Source organism: Lipotes vexillifer, unplaced genomic scaffold (genome assembly GCF_000442215.2).
Source record: "Lipotes vexillifer unplaced genomic scaffold, Lipotes_vexillifer_v1.1 scaffold591, whole genome shotgun sequence".
Lineage (NCBI taxonomy): Eukaryota > Metazoa > Chordata > Mammalia > Artiodactyla > Lipotidae > Lipotes > Lipotes vexillifer.
In genome coordinates, this window is record NW_006791954.1 from 3,447,561 (window position 1) to 3,463,679 (window position 16,119).

Below are 16,119 nucleotides of genomic sequence, written 5' to 3' on the forward strand. Positions count from 1 at the left end.
GTGAGAGGCCCGCGTACCGCCAAAATAAATAAATAAATAAATAATAAATAAATAAAAATTTAAAAAAAACAGCATAGTCCAGAAACAGTCTGCATATAGTGAATATTGTAATGTAAAGGTTTATCATGTATTTCTATTAAATATGTCCTTCATGTCCATGAGCACCTCAAGGTAACATCCCCCCAAATTGACCTAAGCACTCTAGTCCCCTTCCCTATTCATTCACTTCTTCCTGCTTCACAGTCCCACACAATCACCCAGACAGGAAAAGGGGTCACCCTGGATCCCTCTCTCCCCCTCACTCTCATTCTGTTTACCTTCTGAGATGTCTCTCAGTCTCCCCCTCCCACCGCGTGGGAATTTAGCACAGGATAAAAACAGCATTTCAAACCAGCAAGGAAAGGAGACAGTGCTAGAACAAGTGGCTATCTATCTATGGAAAAAAAAAAAAGTGAAATCCATACATAAAAATGAATTCCAGATGGATTAAATATCTAAGTGTGAAGAGTTAAACTATAAAACACCAGAAAGAAATATAGAAGGATGTTTTTTATAATTTGGGGATGGGAAGGACTTCTATGAGATATGAAAATCATAAACCATAAAGAAAAATATCAACAGATTTGATTACAGTGAGAGGCACCACAATGTTAAAAATTGAATGCTGAGCTGGGAGTATTGGCAACATTTAAGACATAGATAAGTTTAATTATTACCCTTAATATACAACAAGCTCCTAAAAATCAGTTAGAAAACCCTATTTTAAAAAAGGGCAAAAGTAATAAGACAATTTATAGAATAAACACAAAAGGCTAAGAAACATATGAAAAGTTTCTCAGGTTCACTGGGGTCAGGGAAATGCAAATTAAGACAATAATGAGCTACCATTTTTGTCCGCTAAATTGTTAAAAAAAATTAATACAACAAATAATGTTCAGTGTTCACAGGAGCGAGGATAAAAAAGAACACGTATACATTGTTGTCGGTGAGAATACAAACTGGTGCAACAGTTCTGGGGGCAGTTTATTAGTACTCATCAAATGTCAAGTGAATCCTTTGAGAAAACTACTCCACTTTCTTTTTTTACTTATTTTTTTTAATTGATCTATGTCATCTCATTTTTTTCATATTTCTTTTTTTTTTATAAATTTATTTATTTATTTTTTTGGCTGTGTTGGGTCTTCGTTTCTGCGCGAGGGCTTTCTCTAGTTGCGGTGAGCAGGGGCCACTCCTCATCGCAGTACTCCACTTTCAACAGAAATTTGTTGTTTCAGCATCCGTCACCCTTTCTCCCAGCTACAGCCCTCGCCCACCTCCCACTCTCTGGAGAACCCCTCCCCTCTCACTCACTCGCACGTGATTTGGCGGGGCTGCTCCCCTCCCAGCCATGTGACTTCACCTTGATCAATCAGTGAGTCATCCTCCCTCAAGCAAACGGAATGGTTTAGGGCAGAGCGTGTTGGTCTGAATGAGGGTCAAATTAGAGAACACCCTGTAACTTTTTTCCAGTCTCACAGAAAGAAGAGCTGGTGGAGTGCCTCTGGAACTTCTATGGCCACCTTGACTTCACATGGAAAAGTTGATCTGAGAAGCCAAACAGAGGAAATCAAAGCCATGTATTGGTGAAAGATTGATGAAGACAAACTTTGGGCACCTGGACCCAATCGTGCCTAAAGTCAGATGTGCCTAGGAATTTAGCATGTGAATCAATAAAACCCTCCCACCAATTTGAATTACATTTCTGTCCCTTGCAAACCAAAACAGTTCTAATATTGAATCTATCTTTTAAAATATTTACTAAACTGCTGTTGGGGTGAAGGGGGGAGTTTCAAAAAACTATATAAATGTTCTGTTTTTAATTTTAAAGTATATGCCTGTGCATATAAAAAGGTCTGAAAGGACACACGCGTGCGCGCACACACACTCACATGATCGTAATCCCTAAGAAAGTGGCAATGAGAGCTGAGGAAATCCACTCTTAACCCTTAAGCACCTGTTCTGACCAATCATTGTTCTAGGCTGGGGGCATAGCATTAAACAAAACAAACAGAATCTCTGCTTTCATAGTACGTGGAGGCATCATTTTTTTAAAAAATGAGTGAATCCAACTTTCTGCTTTCACTGTGCCTATATCCAAGCAGCTGAGTATTACTAGAGAAAAACACACAGCTGAAAAGACAGGAACCCAAAAAAAAGGGTGGTTCTTGATGTTATATGGAACCTGAACATGGCTTGACAACGCTCCTATTAACTACCTCTCCTGATCTCTAAAAAACTTTCAGTCTCCCACTCATCTTCCTTAAACTTTTAGATGAGTGATTGCAGTTGTCATTAGGACAGTTCACCACTAGTCTGTGTCTCTTCCTTCCTGGCACATGGTAAGATTCCACTGCCCTGCCCTCTGAAGTTAGGGATGGCCATGTCACCTGCTTTGGCCAATGAAAAGTGGATGGAATTTACATGTGTTGCTTCCAGGTGGATGCTTTTATGAACTGGTGCGCAACTTGCCATGCTCCATTTTCCTTGCCAGAGGGACCATCAGTAACTAGCTGGTGGAAGCTCCAACCAACCTGAGTTGATGTGAGGATGATGTGAAACAGAGCCTCATGTCAACCCATGATGGCCATGTAGCCCAAGCAAGAAACAAGCCACGATGCTGTGGTAGTTCGGTTTCTCTAATAAGCAGAGTTCTAGATAGGGTTAGATGGGCAAAGCATTTATTGGGGCAAACGCCTGTTAAGGAGAAAGGGTTAGGAGCCAGAGTAGGCATGGAGAGCCATCAGACCACAATGCAAGTCTGACACCTTGAGAGGAGAGAAGAAATCAGGAGGATTGGGCAGGAAAACAAGCTTTCAGAAAGGCTGATGGAAGGACTACCCCAGCAGTCCAGTGGTTAAGACTGCACACTTCCACTGCAGGGGGCACGGGTTCGATCCCTGGTGGGGGAACTAAGATCCCATATGCCGTGTGGCCAAACAAACAAACAAACAAAAAAGAAAGGCTGATGGAGATAGTCCCCAAGCCAAAATTACCCATTAGTAGAGTCCCAAGTCACATGAGAATGGGCCAGCACTAGTAGCCCAATGGCTGAGCAGCAGAGGGGAAACATGGCCTCAATACAAATGCAATGAAGGATTCGTAGGGATGGCAGCTGGGGCTGTCAGTCAACTATGCTCCCTGTGGCAGGTTTCCTTGAAGGAAATCTGAGCAGCACATTTCAATGACCCTCAGAGTTCTTTAACCCAGGGGTCAGCAAACTACAGCCCACAGGCCAAGTCCACCCTGCTGCCTATTTTCATAAATATAGGTTTGTTGGAACATAGCCACACCCTTTTGTTTACTGTTATCTATGGCTACTTTTCCATGACGATAGCCGAGTTGAGTAGTTGTGACAGAGACTACAGTCTCTGTACCCTGTGATAGTAATTACAGCTTGCAAATCCTAAGGTATTTACTAGCTGACCCTTGGCAGGAAAAGTTGCCAATTCCTGCTTTAACCTACTGCGATTTGAGGGAGGTTTATTGCCATAGCAAAACCTAGCCTATTCTGACTGGAATAGTGATCTAAATGTATCTTCTTTCCTCACCTCCCACTCCACAACCTACTCCAACCTCGTGCTACACTTCCCCTCCCCCTCAACTCCAAACTACTCTTTCTAATGCTGTGGCATACCTGTTTTATATATATATATATATATATATATATATATATATATATATACACATACATATCTATCTATCTATATATAATTTTTTTTTTTTTGGCCATGCCCAACGGCCTACAGGATCTTAGTTCCCTGACCAGGGATTGAACCTATGCCCCCTGCAGTGGAAGTGCAGAGTCCTAACCACTGGGCCACCAGGGAACTCCCCCTGTTTTAGCTCTTATCTAATTTGACTTCTTAGCAGCGCACAGCAGTTACCTATTTCCCCCTTCTTAAAACATACTCTCCTCCCAGCCTCTAGGACACTACACTTCCTCGGTTTTCCTTTTATTATCTCTTTGACAACTTTTTCTTAGTCTCCTTGGCTCAACCTATTAGATGTTCCTCGGGTTTTTGTTCTAGGCCTGCTTCTACCCTCACTCCCTAACATTCTATGGCTTTAATTACCATCCATATTCTAGCAGTTCCCAGTTTAATATCTCCAGCTCAGATATAAGCTCCAGTCCTATACATTCAATTGCATACAAGACCTCTCTCCACTAGGCTGCTGATTGTTCCAAAACTGGTCTCATCATCTTTTCCCTTAATCCTCTTTCCCCTCCTGAATTTTTAAAGTAAATGGCAGGGCTTCCCTGGTGGCGCAGTGGTTGAGAGTCCGCCTGCCGATGCAGGGGACACGGGTTCGTGCCCCGGTCCAGGAGAATCCCACATGCCGCGGAGCGGCTGGGCCCCGTGAGACATGGCGGCTGAGCCTGCGCGTCCGGAGCCTGTGCTCCGCAACGGGAGAGGCCCACGTACCATAAAAAATAAAACAAAATAAAATAAATGGCAGTATCATCCACCAAGCTGCTTATACCAGAAATCTGAATCTTCTTTGATTCTTTATTCTCTTTCACCCCACACTCTAAATCCAATCACTAAGTTCTGTTTTTCCTACCTCCGGAAAGGTAATTTGTCCACTTCTCTCTATCCCCATTGCTATGAGTCTAATCCATGCTGCCCTTTTTATTCACCCAAACAACTGCTACAATCTCTTAACTGGTATCCTTGTTTCTCTTCAAGTGTTTCTCCAATCGAATCCTCACGCCGCAGTCAGAGACCTTTGCCAGTGAGAATATAGGAACAAATAGGAAACAAATAGAACAGGGTAGATTTAAACACAACTATATTAGAACTTACGTGAAATGTAAGTGGGCTAAATACTCCAATTAAAAGAGACAGATGTCAAACTATAATAAGTAAGCCAATTATATGCTATTTACAAGAGACATATCTTAAATGTAAGAACATGGAAAAGTTAAAATTAAAGGATGAAAAAAGATACAATGCAAGCACTAACCAAAATAAAGTTGGTGTAGCTAAATTAATATCAGACAAAGTAAACTTTATGGCAAGATGTACTACTAAAAACACACACATTTTATGATGATAAAAGGGCCAATCAAACAGGAATACATAACAGTCCTAAATTTATATGCACCTAACAATATAACCTTAAAATATAAAGTGAAAACTGACAGAATTAAAGGAGAAATAGACAGACCTTCAATTATAGTTTATATTTTTAACATATATCTCTCAGCAGCTGATAGAACAAGTAGATTTTAGAAATCAGTAGAGAAATGGATGATTTGACAACATAATTGACGAATTTCCCTAACTGACATTTATAGAGTACTATATATATTTAAAAAAAAAAAAAAAAAAAAAAACGAGGAAACTAACAACTGCAGAAGGTACATTCTTCTCAAATATCAATTTTCACACTTAACAAAATTGTCCATATGCTGGGCCATAAAGCAAGTCTTAACAAATTTCAAAAATAATGCAGAGTGTATTCTTTGAACTCAGTGAATTTGAAATCAGTAACTAAAAGATAACTAGAAACTCCCCTCCCCCAAAGTTTAGAAGTTAATTAATAAGCCTCTAAATAACCAATGGGACCAAAGAAGAAACCACAATGGAAATTACAAAATATTTTGAATTGAATGATAATGGGATACAGCTAAAACCACACTTAAAGAGAAATGTATAGACTTAAATTTATATATTAGAAAAATATAAAAGATAAAAATCAATTATTTAAGCATCCATTATAGAATTTTTAAAAAGAACAACAATTAACAACCCCTCCAAAAAAAAGTAGAAGAAAGGAAACAATAAAGATAAGAGTAGAAATCAACAAAATAGAAAAAAAAAATACAATAAAGTCAACAAAGCCAAAATTTGGCTTTTGGAAAGACCACTAAAATTGATAAAAACCTAGCAAGAAAAATAATGGGGGGGGGGGCAGCAAAAATAAGTCATATTAGGAATAAAAATGGAAACATTACTACAGACCCCACAGGTGTTAAAATATAATAAGGGGATATTACAAACAACTTCATGCCAATATTTGAAAATTTAGGTAACATGGGAAAATTTCTCTAAAAAAACACAAATTACCAAAAATGTCACAGGAATATCCAAAAATATCACAAGAATACTCTAAATTTTGAGGTCACAATAGGCCTACATCTGGTAAAGAAATTGAATCTTTCATTTAAAATCTTCCCACAGAGATAACTCCAGGCCCAGATGGCTTCTCTGGGAAATTATTCCAAGCATTGAAGGAAGAAATATTACCACCTTACACAAACTCAGAAAATAGAGAAAAAAAGAACATTTCTCATCTCGTTTTATGAGACTTGAATAAATTTGATACCAAAAGCTGACAAGCTTATTACAAGACAGGCAAATTATGGCCAATATCTCTCCTAAACAGAGGCACAAAAATCCTACACAAAAATACCAAATCAGGACTTCTCTGGTGGTCCAGTGGGTAAGACTCTGCACTCCCAGTGCAGGAGGTCCGGGTTCGATCCCTTGTCAGGGAACTAGATCCCACATGCATGCTGCAAGTAAGAGTTCGCATGCTGCAACTAAGAATCTGCATGCCACAACTAAACATGCCACAACAAAGATCCCATGTGCCACAAGTAAGACCCAGTGCAGCCTAAATAAATAAATAAATATATTTCTTTAAAATGACAAATCAAATTCATATTTTTTTGTAAAGGTAATTAATAATAATGACCAAATGCTGTTTTGTCCAGCAGTGAAGGTTGGTTTGCTATTTCAAAATCAACCTATGTAACTAATCATATTAACAAAATAAAGTAGAAAAACTACCTGACCATTTTTAATAGGCACAGAAAAAGCATTTGTCAAGATTTAATACCCATTCATGACCTTTAAAACTCTCAGATAACTAAAATAAAAGGGAATTTCCTCAATTTGATAACTGTTGTCTCAGAAAAAACCCTATACAGTTGGCATCATATTTAATGGTGCAATATTGACTGCTTTTTCCCTAATATTGGGAACAAATAAGGATATCTATTCTTCTAGCTCAACATTTTCCTAGCTAGCTCAATAAAGAAAGAAAACAGCTTGAAGGAAAGGAAGGAAGGAAATCTGTACTTGTATACATCGTTGTGTACATATAAAATCCTAAGGAATCTATGAAAACTATTAGAGCTAATGAATGAACTTAGCAACAACATTGTCAACATGCAAAAATCAATTATTTTTCTATATACTGGCAACAAACGACTGGAAAATTAACATTTAAAAATACCATTGACAATATAAAAAAAACATAAAATACTAATAAATAAATTTCATGAAAAATATGCAAGACCTCTACACCAAAAATACAAAACATTGCTTAAGAAATAAAAGACAGGGACTTCCCTGGTGGCACAGTGGAGAAGACTCTGAGCTCCCAATGCAGGGGGCCCGGGTTCGATCCCTGGTCAGGGAACTAGACCCCACACACATGCTGCAACTAAGAGTTCGCACGCCTCAACTAAGGAGCCCTGGAGCCACAACTAAGGAGACCACCTGCTGCAACGAAGGAACCCATGTGCTGCAACTAAGGAGCTGGCGGGCTGCAACAAAGGAGGCCTCCTGCCACAACTAAGACCCGGTGCAACCAAATAAACAAATAAATAAATATTAAGAAAGAAAGAAAAGACAAATAGAGAGGTGCTTCATATTCATAGATTGGAAGACGCAGCATTGCTAAGATGTCATGATTCCTATGTTGAGTGATAGATTCAGTGCCATCATAATCAAAATCTTGGCAAGTTTTTAAAAATAGAAATTGACGGGCTTCCCTGGTGGTGTAGTGGTTAAGAATCCGCCTGCCAATGCAGGGGACAAGGATTCGAGCCCTGGTCCGGGAAGATCCCACATGTCACGGAGCAACTAAGCCCATGCGCCACAACTACTGAGCCTGTGCTCTAGAGCCCGCGAGCCACAACTACTGAGCCTGCGTTCCACAACTACTGAAGCCCGCGCGCCTAGAGCCCGTGCTCCACAACAAGAGAAGCCACCGCAATGAGAAGCCCCACACCACAACGAAGAGTAGCCCCCACTCACCGCAACCAGAGAAAACCCACACAGAGCAACGAAGACCCAACGCACCCAAAAATAAAAATAATAATAAAAAAATAGAAATTGACAAGCTGATTCTATCATTTGTATGGAAATGCAAAGGACATAAAATAGTCAAAATAATCTTGAAAATGAAGAACAAACTTAGAAAACTTACAGTATCAGGGACTTCCCTGGTGGCGCAGTGGTTAAGAATCTGCATGCCAATGCAGGAGACACGGATTCCATCCCTGGTCCAGGAAGATCCCACATGCCACAGAGCAACTAAGCCCATGTGCCACAACTACTGAGCCTGAGCACCACAACTACTGAAGCCCACACACCACAACTACTGAAGCCCGCGCACTCTAGGTCTCATGTGCCGCAACTACTGAGCCTGTGTGCTGCAACCACTGAAGCCCCCATGCCTAGAACAGTGCTCCACAACAAGAGAAGCCACTGCAATGAGAAGCCCGTGCACCGCAATGAAGAGTAGCCCCTCCTTGCCGCAACTAGAGAAAGCCCGTGCGCAGCAACGAAGACCCAACGCAGCCCAAAGAAATTAATTAATTAAAGAAAGAAAGAAAACTTACACTATCAGATTTTAAGACTTACTACAAAGATATAGCAATCAAGATAGTATAGTAGTGGTGTAGGACAGACAAATAGATCAATTGGAACGGCATGTTCATAAACATATAATGTCAATTTTTGATAAGGCATCAAAGCTCTTCAATGGGAACATGAAAGTTTTGGTCCAATGGTGCAATGAGATAAACCCCAACCCTCACCTCACACCATGCACAAAAATTAATTTGAGATAGGTCATAGACCTAAATGTAAAAAGCTAAAACTATAATGCTTCTACAAGAAAACATAGGAGAATATCTTTGTGACCTTGGGGTGGGAAAAATTTTCTTAGGACAAAAAATTTATAACTATAAAAGAAAAAAATGATAAAATGGATTTCATTAAAATTTAAAATTTCTACTCATCAAATGATAACCTCATAAAATAAAAACGTAAGCCACTGAGTGATATCATTATCAAAATAATCATAATATATGTATCTGATATAGATTTATATACAGAATAAGCAAATAAGTTCCATAACTCAGTAACAGAAAGACAAACAATTCAATTTTTTAAATAGGCAAAAGAGGGCCTTCCCTGGTGGCACAGCGGATAAGACTCCGTGCTCCCAACGTACGGGGGCCGGGTTCGATCCCTGGTCAGGGAACTAGATCCCTCATGCATGCTGCAACTAAGGAGCCCACAAGCCACACTAAGGAGCCTGTGAGCCACAACTAAGGAACCTACTTGCCCCAACTAAGACCTGGCGCAACCAAATAAATAAAATAAGTAAATATTTTTTTAAATAGGCAAAAGACTTGAAGAGACACTTCACAAAAGATACTGGAATGGCTAATAAGCAAATGAAAAGATGTTCAGTGTCCTCAGTCACCAGTGAAATTCAAACTAAAAGCACAATAGGATGCACAAAAAAATGACTAAAGTCTGAAAATACTACATATTGAGACATGGACAATTAGAACTGTTCTACATGTAAAATAGTACAACCACTTTGGAAAACAGTTTGGCAAATAGACATACATCTACCCTATGACCCAGCACTCCTAGGTCTTACCCAAGAGGAATGAAAACATATGTCCACACAAAGCCTTGTACAAGAATGTTCATAGCACCTGTATTCATAATAGCCCCAAACTGGAAACGACCCAAAGGTTCATCAACAGATAAATGAATAAAAAATATATGATATATTCATATGATGGAAAACTACTCACCAATAAAAAGGAACTAATTATTGATGCATGCAAGAATATGATAAATCTCAAAATATTGTGATTAGTAAAAGAGCCAGACATAAAAGAGTACATATTGAATGATTCCATTTACATGAAGTTCTAGAATAGGCAAATTTTAATCTATGGGGAGAGAAATAAGAACAGTGGTTGCCTCTGGAGATTAACTGGAAAGGGGCATGAGGGAACTTACTGGGGTAATGAAAATGTTCTACACTTTAATTGGGGGGGAGCGGTATATATACATGATATACTTTTGTCAAAACTATATACTTGAAAATCTGTATATTTTATTGTAAATTAGGCCTCAATAAAAATTTAATCATATATAAGTAGCATGTCAATTATATATAAACTGTTTAGGGTGTTTTAAGGAACTTAAAACCATTGGTTAAAAAAATTACAGTTAGCATCACACTTAATGATAAAATATTGAATGTTCTTCTCTTATTTTGAGAACAAGGCAATTAAGTCCACATGACATTGGTTTTTAGCCAGTGCAATTAGGCAAGGAAAGGTTATGAAGATTGGTATGGAAAAAGCAAAACTGTAATTAATAGAAGGTGACATAACTTTGTATGTAGAAAACCCAGTAGACTCTGCAGATAAACTGTTAAAATTAATAAGTAAAATTAGCAAGGTCTCTAGATACAAGATCAATATCCAATTAATTATTTTTTATATACTAGCAATAAACAATTAGAAAATAGAGTTTAACAAAAAGCACAATATACGATAACATTAAAAAAATCAAATACCCAGGAATAAACATAACAAAAGATGTGCAAAATACTAATGAAAACTAGAAACCAGTCTGAGAAATGAAAGACCTAAATAGCAATACATGTTAACCATCAGGAAACTCAATATTGTTAATATGTTAATTATTCTCTTAATCTTTAATAAATTGAATGAAATATCAATCAAAATCCTCAAAGGATTTTTTTGTAGAAATTGACAAACTGATTCTAAAATTTATATGGAAATGCAAAGGAACTAGATTAGCCAAGGCAATCTTGAAGTGCACAGTTTAAAGACTTACAGTATCAGATAGCAGAACTTATTATAAAGAGATAGACAGATGATAGATAGACAGACAGACAGATAGACAGAGAGAGAAATCTACAGTAAGAGATTATTAGCACAAGGATAGGCAGATAGACATTGGTACAGAATATAGTCCAGAAACAGACCTCCACATATATCATCACCTAATATACAACAAAGGCGCAACTGCAATTCAGTGGGGAAATGATGGTGCTTTTAATAAATGGTGCTAGCACAACAGACTATCCATGTACAAAAAATGGAATCTTGGCTCCTATCTCTAACATATCCAAAAACTTATTCGGGATGGATCATAGATATAAGCGTGGAAGAGAAACACAATAAAGCTTCTGAAAAAAATCGTAGAAGGATATTTATATGGTTTGGGGGAAGGCAAACATTTCTTAATCAAGGTACAATAAACACTAAAGATAAAGTAAAAGATTGATATGTTTGACTTAATTAAAATTAAAAACCTCTGATAATCAAAAGACACCATAAAGCTGAAAAAGCAAACCACAGAATACGTAAACAATTCCTACTAATTAATTTTAAAAATCAAGCAATCCAATTTTTAAAAAATAGACAAAACACTTGAGTACACTTTACAAAAGAGGATATTCAAATATCCAACAAATGCATATGAAAAAGTGCTCAAATCACTAGGCATCAGGAAAATGCAAATTACAACCACCATGAAATACCAAGGCACATCTACAAGTATGGCTAAAATTTCTAAAACTCGAAATTTATAATGGGAGTATGAGTTGCTACAGTCACTCTGGAAAACTACTTGACAGCTTCCATGAAAGTTAAGCATAGCTTACCCTATCTATGATCTAGCAACTCCACTCCTAGTTACATGACAAATACGAATGTGTATTTCCAGAAAAACAAAAAAATGTACAGCCAAGAACTGGAAAAAACAACAAATGTCCATCAGTAGTAGAATGGATAAATTGTATAATACTCATGCAATGGAATTTTATACAACAGTGAAAATGAATGAAATTCTGCTGCATAAAATAATATGGGTGAATCTCACAAACATAATGTTAAGTGAAAGAAACCAGATTCAAAAGAATATGGACCAACCCTTGCACACTCTTGGTGGGAATGTAAATTGGTGCAACCACTGTGGAAAACAGCATGGAGGTTTCTCAAAAACCAAAAATAGAACTACTATATGACCCAGCAATTTCACTCCTGGGCATATATCCAAAAAATACAAAAACACTAATTCGAAAAGATACATGCACCCCAATGTTCATAGGAGCATTATTTACAGTTGTCAAGATATGGAAACAGGGCTTCCCTGGTGGCGCAGTGGTTGAGAATCCGCCTGCCAACGCAGGGGACACGGGTTCAAGTCCTGTTCCGGGAAGATCCCACATGCCGCATAGCAACTAAGCCTGTGTGCTACATCTACTGAAGTCTGTGCGCCTAGAGCCCGTGCTTTGCAACAAGAGAAGCCACTGCAGTGAGAAGCCCACACACCGCAACAAAGACACGACACAGCCAAAAATAAATTAATTAATTAAAAATAAAAAAAGATATGGAAGCAACCTAAGTGTCCATCAACAGATGAATAGATAAAGAAGCTGTGGAATATATGTACAGTGGATTACTACTCAGCCATAAAAAAGAATGAAATTTTGCCATTTGCAGCAACATGGATGGACTTGGAGAGTATTATGCTAAGTGACATAAGTCAGACAGAGAAAGACAAATACTGTATGATATCATTTATATGTGGAATCTAAAAAATAAAACAAACTAGTGAATATAACAAAAAAGAAGGGAATTCCCTGGCTGTCTAGTGGTTAAGACTCGGTGTTTTCACTGCGGTGGGCCTGGGTTCAATCCCTGATCAGGGAACTAAGATCCCACAAGCCACATGTGGTGCGGCCAAAAACAAAAACAAAAAGGAAGCAGACTCACAGATATAGAGAACAAACTAGTGGTTATCAGTGGGGAGAGGGAAGGGGGAGGGGGCAACGTAGGGGTAGTGGATTAGAGGTACAAATTATTATGTATAAAATAAGCTGCAAGGAGGCTTCCCTGGTGGCACAGTGGTTAAGAATCCGTCTGCCAATGCAGGGGACAAGGGTTTGAGCCCTGGTCCAGGAAGATCCCACATGCCACGGGCAACTAAGCCCGTGCACCACAACTACGGTGCCTGTGCTCTAGACCCCGCAAGCCACAACTACTGAAGCCCACACACCACAACTACTGAAGCCCATGCACCTAGAGCCCGTGCTCTGCAACAAGAGAAGCCACCACAGCGAGCAGCCCACACACCACAAAAAAGAGTAGCCCCCGCTTGTGGCAACTAGAGAAAGCCCATGCACAGCAGCAAAGACCCAACGCAGCCAAAAATAAATAAATAAATAAATTTATTAATTTTTTTAAAAAGCTGCAAGGATATATTGTACAGCATAGGGAATATAGCCAATATTTTATAATAACTATAAATGGAATATAACCTTTAAAATTGTGAATCACTGTATTGTATACCTGTAACTTACATTATATTGTATAGCAACTTTACTTCAATTTAAATTTTTTTAAAAAAGAATACGGACCATACAATTCCATTAATATGAAGTTTAATAATGGGGGGGATAAAAGAACAGATAAAAAAATTCATGATGATAGAAGTCAGAAACATGGTTACCTGTGGAAAGGGGTGGAGGGACATTGACTGGGAGGGCTTCTGAGGATTGGAAATGTTCTATATCTTGATCTGGGAGTGGTTATACCATATACCTATGGAAAAATTCATCAAGCTGTAAGACATGTGCACTTTACTGTATGCATGTTATACCTCCATTAAAAAGTTTTTAAAAGATAAGGAGGATGTTATTAATTACTATATGATTAAATTTGCAAATTTGGAAGAAGTGAGAAAATTCTTTAAAAAGTACAACTTACCTAAACTGAAACAAGAATAAATTTAAAAATCTGTCTGGCTCCATATCTATTAAGGACATTGAACCAATAATCGAAAGTCTAGTCACAAAGAAAACCCCAGGCCCAGATGGCTTCACCAGTAACTTCTTCCAAATATTTAAAGGAGAGATATAAAACTTTTACAAGAAACTCTTCCAAATTAAGAAAGACAAGAAGCACTTCTCAATTCATTGTATGAGGCCATTATTTCCTTGATATTGAAACATGTTAAGAATATTACAGGCAGAAGGGGAGAGGCAGCACGTCAAGGAGGGCCTCTAGAGTGTGGGGCTCCAGAGTTTGGAGCCGTGTGGCTGACAGGGTCTTGGTGCTCTGGCCGGGTGTCAGGCCTGTGCCTCTGAGGTGGGAGAGCCGAGCTCAGGACATTGGTCCACCAGAGACCTCCCGGCTCCACGTACTATCAAACGGTGAAAGCTCTCCCAGAGATCTCCATCTCAAAGCTAAGACCCAGCTCCACTCAATGACCAGCAAGCTACAGTGCTGGACACCCTATGCCAAACAACTAGCAAGACAGGAACACAACCTCACCCATTAGCAGAGAGGCTGCCTAAAATCATAATAAGGTCACAGACACCCCAAAACATGCCACCGGAAGTGGTCCTGCCCACCAGAAAGACAAGATCCAGCCTCATCCACCAGAACACAGGCACCAGTCCCCTCCACCAGGAAGCTTACACAACCCAGTTAACCAACCTTAGCCTCTGGGGGCAGACACCAAAAACAACGGGAAATACAGACCTGCAGCCTGTGAAGAGGAGACCTCAAACACAGTAAGTTAAGCAAAATGAGAAGACAGAGAAACACACAGCAGATGAAGGAGCAAGGTAAAAACTCACCAGACCAAACAAATGAAGAGGAAATAGGCAGTCTACCTGAAAAAGAATTCAGAGTAATTCAGTAATTCAGAGTAATGACAGTAAAGATGATCCAAAATCTTGGAAATAGAATGGAGAAACATTTAACAAGGACCTAGAAGAACTAAAGAGCAAACAAACAATGATGGGCAACACAATAAATGAAATTTTAAATTCTCTAGAAGGAATCAATAGCAGAATAACTGAAGCAGAAGAACGGATAAGTGACTGGAAGATAGAATAGTAGAAATAACTACCACAGAGCAGAATAAAGAAAAAACCATGAAAAGAATTGAGGTCAGTCTCAGAGACCTCTGGGACAACACTAAACGCACCAACATTCTAATTTTAGGGGTCCCAGAAGAAAAGAAAAAGAAAGGAACTGAGAAAATATTTGAAGAGATTATAGTTGAAAACTTCCCTAACATGGCAAAGGAAATAGCCAACCAAGTCCAGGAAGTGCAGAGAATCCCAAACAGGATAAATCCAAGGAGAAACACGCCATGACACATATTAATCAAACTATCAAAAATTAAATACAAAGAAAAAATATTAAAAGCAGCAAGGGAAAAGCAACAAATAACATACAAGGGAATCCCCATAAGGTTAACAGCTGATCTTTCAGTAGAAACTCTGCAAGCCAGAAGGGAGTGGCAGGACATATTTAAAGTGATGAAAGGGAAAAACCTACAACCAAGATTACTCTACCTAGCAAGGATCTAATTCAGATTCGACAGAGAAATTAAAACCTTTACAGACAAGCAAAAGCTAAGAGAATTCAGCACCACCAAACCAGCTTTACAACAAATGCTAAAGGAACTTCTCTAGGCAGGATACACAAGAGAAGGAAAAGACCTACAATAACAAACCTCAAACAATTAAGAAAATGGTAATATGAACATACATATTGATAATTACCTTAAGTGTAAATGGATTAAATGCTGCAACCAAAAGACATAGATTGGCTGAATGAATACAAACACAAGACCCATATATATGCTGTCTACAAGAGACACAATTCAGACCTAGGGCACATACAGACTAAAAGTGAGGTGATGGAGAAAGATATTCCATGCAAATGCTAATCAAAAGAAAGCTGGAGTAGCAATTCTCATAACAGAAACAATAGGCTTTAAAATAAAGACTATTACAAGAGACAAAGAAGGACACTACCTAATGATCAAGGGATCAATCAAAGAAGAAGATATAACAATTGTAAACACTTATGCACCCAACATAGGAGCACCTCAATACATAAGGCAAATGCTAACAGCCATAAAAGGGGAAATCGACAGTAACACAATCATAGTAGGGGACTTTAACACCCCACTTTCA

At 38.5% G+C, this 16,119-nt stretch overlaps 1 non-coding gene across 1 annotated transcript; it reads right to left on the reverse strand.

Moving 5' to 3' along the window:
* Positions 1-3,793: 3,793 nt before the first annotated feature.
* On the reverse strand, positions 3,794-3,866 carry TRNAG-UCC (transfer RNA glycine (anticodon UCC)). Its single transcript has one exon. It is a non-coding gene; the product is annotated as a tRNA-Gly (tRNA).
* Positions 3,867-16,119: the final 12,253 nt, after the last annotated feature.